Below are 6,000 nucleotides of genomic sequence, written 5' to 3' on the forward strand. Positions count from 1 at the left end.
CTTACTAGTATAAAAAAAAGGAGGATAAATATCCTCCTGAGCCATTGCTGGCGCATAGGGCGTCGAGTCGACGTTTCAGTTGCTGAGTGTTGCTACGGTTGCTACGGTTGTTTGTTGGTTGTAAGGTTGGTTGCTACGGTTGTTTGGTATAGTTTTATGGCTATATACAAATGAGATTATCATGAAAGTATTCAAAAGAGATGTATCCTCTGTCAATCTGGTTACTAGGGAAGGTCCATAACCAGGTTTGGTTGCTAGGTAAATCGGTTATACAAATTATGTGCCTGATTGAATTTTGTAAATATGGTTAACGATATATGTTTTACGGCCAGAGGCGTACGCCAGATTGGTACGTTACCGTACCAATTCGGTAAAAACCAAATTTTCTTGTTTTTTCAACAGTTGAAGTGTACACCTAATTCTTCCTCCAAAAACAGTTAAAATCATAACGATAACTTTTTTTTGACTGATCCAAATTATTACCATCAATATATTCTGATGTTTCATTTAAAGCAGTTTGAAGTCTGTTCATTTGCTTTATTTTCAGTTTTGCTGCGAAACAAAAGTGCTCTCCATTTAAAATTTTCTCAAAGTATTTTAAATCTTTCTCACTAGTATAAAATACACTGAAAATCCAGCATTATGTCGGATCTGGTTGCTGTGGTTAGTTGGTAGAGTCTTATGGCTATTTACAAATGAGATTGGCATGGAGTACGCAAAAGAGATGTACTCTTTGTATTATATACAATCTTGTTTCTAGGGAAGGTCCATGACCAGGTGTGGTTGCTAGGTAAATCAGTTATGTAAATTATGTGCCTCTTGGAATTATGTAAATATGGTTAACGATTTATGTTTTACGGCCAGAGGTGTACTGCAGATTGGTACGTTACCGTACCAATTCGGTAAAAACGACATTTTCTTGTTTTTTCAACAGTTGAAGTGTATAGCTAATTTTTCCTCCAAAAACAGTTAAAACCAAGACGATACCTTTTTCTTAGAAATAAACTAAATACTAATTCAGGGTACTTTCCATACATACCGGGATATGTATTCTACCACTTATCAAATCTATCATAGTGACAATTGGAGCATAAGAATCCTCTAGTGTCAGAGTCATAAATCTCTTCAAGACAGGAATTACAGTATTTAATTTGTACTGCATATCCTCTAGTCAATTTAAATGGATTGCATAATCTATACCTTTCATCATACTCATCAGCAATTTTCCAATTCTCATATGATGACCAGTTGCCCAGTGTATACGTGCAGAGAGGACATATATAGAACATATTTTGAGTGTTGACTCTCTTAAATCAAAATGAAACTGACTTATGATCGATAAAAAGAGTTTTTTTTCTATTTCTTGAGAGGAGTAATTGAGTTAAATAAAAATTCAAAGTCAAATGATTCTTTTTGAAAAAAATCTTCTAATTTGTCGATTTATTTGTTGTTCTTATAAAAATCATTTGGATACAGTCATAGATGAACATTGAATTTCTCATGTAGTGTTCAAAGGCAAATCCAAAATACCTTTTTGTTTTGCCTCGATTAATATGCCAATAAATTGAGTAAATGCGTTTGGACTACGACTCATAAGCATCATACAATAATTTAAAGCCAGCGATTCATCTTCCATATTATCATCAAGTATTCTTTCAGAAAATATATTCTTTTGTACTGATAAATTTTAAAAACGATCATTCCGATGCAGACTATTTATTACCATCATTTATTACCATTTATTATCATTTATTACCATCCCGTTACTAGGGAAGGTCCATGACCAGGTTTGGTTCCTAGGTAAATCGGTTATGCAAATTATGTGCCTGGTATGCAAATTCTTTGCAAATTATGTGCCTGCTGGAATTATGTAAATATGGCTAATGATATATGTTTTACGGCCAGAGGCGTACGCAAGATACGTTACCGTAACAATTCGGTAAAAACCAAATTTTCTTGTTTTTTCTACAGTTGAAGCGTATACATAGTTCTTCCTCCAAAAACAGTTAAAACCACGACGATACCTTTTTCCTAGAAATAAACTAAATACTAATTCATGGTACTTTCCATTCATACCGGGATATGTATATTCCCACTTATCAATTTTATCGTAGTGACAATTGGAGCATAAGTTTCCTCTAGTGTCAGAGTCTTAAACTCTTCAAGACAGGAATTAAAGTATTTAATTTGTGCTGCAAATCCTCTAGTCAATTTCAATGGATTGCATAATCTACACTTTTCATCATACTCATCAACAATTGTCCAATTCTCACATGATGACCAGCTGCCCAGTTTATGCATGCAGAGAGGAAATATATAGAACATTTTTTCAGTGTTGACTCTCTTACATCAAAGTGAAGTGACTTACGATTGATAAAGAGAGTTTTTTTCTCTATTTCTAGAGAGGAATTTTTGAGTTACATAACAATTCAAAATCAAATGATTCTTTTTGAATAAAATCTTCTAAGTTGTCGATTTATTTGTTGTTCTTGTGAAAAATCATTTGGATACAGTCTTAGATAAACATTGAATTTTTGATGGGGTGTTCAAAAACAAATCCAAAATACCTTTTTGTTTTGTCTTGATTAATAGGCAAATAAATTGAGTAATTGCCTTTGGACTACGACTCATAAGCCTCATACAATGATTTAAAGCCAGCGATTCATCTTCCATATTATCATCAAGCATTCTTTCAGAAAATATATTTTCTTTTGTAGTGATAAATTTTAAAAACGATCATTCCGATGCAGACTATTTATTACCATCATTTATTACCATTTATTATCATTTATTACCATCATGTTACTAGGGAAGGTCCATGACCAGGTGTAGTTACTAGGTAAACCGGTTATGCAAATTATTTGCCTGTTGGAATTATGTAAATATGGTTAACGATATATGTTTTACGGCCAAAGGCGTACGGCAGATTGGTACGTTACCGTACCAATTCGGTAAAAAAATTTCTTGTTTTTTTTCAACAGTTGAAGCGTATACCTAATTCTTCCTCCAAAACCAGTTAAAAACTAATTCTTCCTAATTTTTCCTTCAAAACCAGTTATAACCACAACGATACCTTTTTCTTAGAAATAAACTAAATACTAATTCAGGGTACTTTCCATTCATACCGCAAAGAGGGCATATATAAAACATTTTTTCAGTGTTGACTCTCTTACATCAAAATGAAACTAACTTAAGATCGAGAAAGAGAGTTTTCTTCTATTTCTAGAGAGGAGTATTCGAGTTCTATGTTGAAAGTCTTCTATGTACAAAGTCTTCTATGTTGTCGGTTTATTTTTTGTTCTTATGAAAAATAATTCGGATAGAGTCTTAGATGAACATTGAGTTTCTGATGTATTGTTCAAAAGCAAATCCAAAATACCTTTTTGTTTTGTCTCGATTGAAATGCCAATAAATTGAGTAAATGCGTTTGGACTACGACTCATAAGCACCATACAATAATATAAAGCCAGCAATTCATATTCCATAGAAAATATATTCTTTTGTACTGATAAATTTTAAAAACGATCATTCCGATGCAGACCTTTTTCTTCAATCACAATAATCTGCTCGATTTATGCTTCAAAAATAAATACATTTTTTTAATCCTAACACTCTCACAGCTGACTACAATTTATGGATAAAGGCCAAATAAGCTTCTCTCTACTTCGAGAATATCCCTAGAGAGAGGAACGGTAACCTCGTAAAAATATCTAACAAGAAACACCTATTGACTTAGAAACACTTTTATTTTATAATTAAAATGATATATTACTCATTTGACATACAGATCCAAGTTATTACCATCAATATATTTCAATGTTTCATTTAAAGCAGTTTGAAGCCTGTGCATGTGCATTATATTAAGTTTTTCTGCAATACAAAACTGCTCTCCATCTTAAATTTTCTTAAAGATGTCAGATATTTTGCATAGATCTCATCCCATGCAAGGCATAGTGGAGATGCTCTTGTAACTTTTACTGCTTCGTTTAGTTTTCTTGTTATTTATCATTGCTACTGCCAGCTCTAATATCTATTTCCAATAGTGTAAACAAACCACTCATGTTTTGCAAGTATGTCTTGTCAAATGAAACTTTGGTGTAAAAGATATATTCAAGCTCTTCTCTCTCTGAATTCTACTTTCTTACTAGTATAAAATACACTGAAAATCCAGCAGTATATTGGATCTGGTTGCTACGGTTGGTTGGTAGAGTTTTATGGCTATATACAAATGTGATTGTCATGGAAGTACACAAAAGAGATGTACCCTCTGTAGTATAGACACTCTGGTTCCTAGGGAAAGTCCATGACCAGGTGTGGTTGCTAGGTAAGCCGGTTATGCAAAGTATTTGCCTGTTGGAATTATGCAAACATGGTTAACGATATATGTTTCACGGCCAGAGGCGTAGAGTCTGTAGTATAGACAATCTTTGAGCCCCTATGCTGTAAGATCAGGACTTAATATAGTAACACTGCTCACACTCATACCACTAATATTCAACCCTTACAAATCCTCACTGAACATGAAGGTAAGGTAATTTTAGGCTATTTCTCAAAATTTTGCCTCAAGGCAATACCACCTAAAGTCGGAACCAAAATCATGCACTTCTGGATTTGTTAATTTTTTTGCGAAAAATAACCGCCAGCGTTACCGTTGGTAGTTTCTATGCTCCAAAGTTACTATGTAGCAGTAATTTTTGGTTTATCTTGCCTAAGAAATGAATAGAATATTAAAGCAAGAAAATTAGTTAGGTGTTCTTTTTTGAGCTTCCAAGAAATTATTCCATATATTTTTTTTTATGAAATGAGGAGGTATTATTAAATCTCCTTCGATGTTTTTGTTCTACTGATTGAGTCAGTGGTGGTTCTGGCCTCTTTTGGGCCCAGGCAAGATCTAGATTGGTACTGCCCTGATTCCCACATAATTTTGCGGCCAAATTTTAACAAAATTTTCATATATTAAAAATAATGTATATTTTTGAACTATACAATAATATACTTTTAATTTGTTATTTCAATTATTAAATTATTTTAAATCATTGTAGTTTAATTATTTCAATAATTATTACTGAATTATTATTTTTCAATTTTTTTTTATTTTATAACTTATTTTAGTAATTAATTAATGATTTATTAATCACTTTTATTTATTAACGGCAGACTCTACTCTTTAACTTTTGATGGGTATAACTGATATTGATGAAATTTATATAATTAAAATCAACATTAAAATGCGATTCTTTTGATGTAACTATTGGTATCAAATTTCCATTTTTTAGAGTTTTGATTGCTATTGAGACGGGTCGCTACTTACTACAGTTCGTTACCACAAACTGTTTGATACTCAGGATTTTTATTTTTTCTTAACGTATCTTTCAAGAGTAGTTTGAGGAACCTCAAACTCATTAGAAGCCATCAGACAGTCCCATCGACCAGAAATAACCGCATCAACATTATTATTCATAGCCTCGGGCAACGCCTCGCTCTTTACGCTAAAGTTTTTATTGTTTTAAAAAGTAGAGTTGTGAGAAAGAGTCAAACTTTGGTGTAAAGGGCGAGGCGTTGAGGAGGGGACAACCCCTTCCATATACGGGATAATTTCTGTTCGTTTTAAGTTTTTAATGTCGCTCCTTACTTGCAGTTAAAAAACTTGTTTTTTTATTTTATAATTATAAAGATCAAGGAAGGGGAAAGCGGACGGAAAAGAAAAGTAGCCTTTACTGACCTATTTTGCGCTCTTTGAAGTGAGCAGATAAGAGATTTAATAGTAATACTCCATCTTGTGATTTTTTTTAATAGAATTAATGTTATTATTCTTATTTGAATGTAATACAAGGCTAATTTATGCGAGTGTTTAATAAGTGATTTTAAGCAATTCGCTTTTGAAGGCAGGATTGGCTTGCGGGTTTATTCGTCATAGTTAATTGTAGAAGAGACAAGATTGGCTGGAGAATTTACATATTTGACATAATGGTAATGAAAGGGGCTGAAAAATGAATTCGA

Source organism: Artemia franciscana, chromosome 10 (assembly GCF_032884065.1).
Source record: "Artemia franciscana chromosome 10, ASM3288406v1, whole genome shotgun sequence".
NCBI classification, from domain to species: domain Eukaryota; kingdom Metazoa; phylum Arthropoda; class Branchiopoda; order Anostraca; family Artemiidae; genus Artemia; species Artemia franciscana.